The sequence below is a fragment of the Sinocyclocheilus anshuiensis genome, unplaced genomic scaffold (assembly GCF_001515605.1).
Source record: "Sinocyclocheilus anshuiensis isolate Anshui unplaced genomic scaffold, SAMN03320099.WGS_v1.1 scaffold498, whole genome shotgun sequence".
Classification (NCBI taxonomy): Eukaryota; Metazoa; Chordata; class Actinopteri; order Cypriniformes; family Cyprinidae; genus Sinocyclocheilus; species Sinocyclocheilus anshuiensis.
The window spans coordinates 1-886 of record NW_015547644.1 but is presented as its reverse complement, the minus strand read 5'-3'; positions in this window follow the sequence as shown (position 1 = coordinate 886).

Here is an 886-nt window from a genome sequence, read left to right as displayed (position 1 = left end):
CTGCTGTCCCGGATGATCAGTGTGTCTGTATGGCGCCCCCTGAGGAAAGGGCAGGTGTCTGCAGGAAGCAGGGCTGATGGTATGCATGTAATGCTCTGTGGAAAGTGTGACTGTGTTCGATTTAAATGCTTTCAGATGCATGAACCAGCGGGCTGTTTTCTCCATTCCTATGCAACAGGGCACGCCTCCCACTTCTCTCCTAGCAACAGCGAACGAATCCCCCGCCGAAAGCCCTTCTCTCAATGTGTTTTGGGACACTGATTCATTAATTTATAGTAATCCTTCAGAACATCAGGCATGTGTTAGACACACATGTATGCAGACCATAACTCATAAACAATGCAAAGTTAAAATGAAGGGGGAAAAAATGCACATAATTGCAAAAAAGTAAAAACAGATGAAGTGTGTTCTTGCCACATATGCAGCTGAACGTCATGTGCCTGTAACTTCTTTGACATTCAGTGTGTTTGCGGTGTTTGGTGAGTTGCACAAGCATCTATTTGAATCAACTTTGTAGATCAAAGCTGAGATCAGATTTCAATCACCTATCCACGATCAAGAGTTTAAAAATGAAAGTGTCTACACAGCAACACATGTGAGCTGTTTACCGCCAAGAGCAATACTGCAGACTTTCAATCAGGCAGCACTCAAGAACTGACTCATCTTTATGCTGAGATGAAGGGTCATGCATGTTTCTTCAACTATGGGCATGTTTGACACCACTTTGCGACTTTTAGAAAATCAACTCTTCAAACTCTCAATAGTTTATATAATTTGTCTACTAACAATGAAGAAATATGTCAACATTTCACCATATCTCCTGTGATATAAAGTATTATTGATTGACCAAGATGGCGGCGCGTACACATCGCGAGGCTCAGCGTCT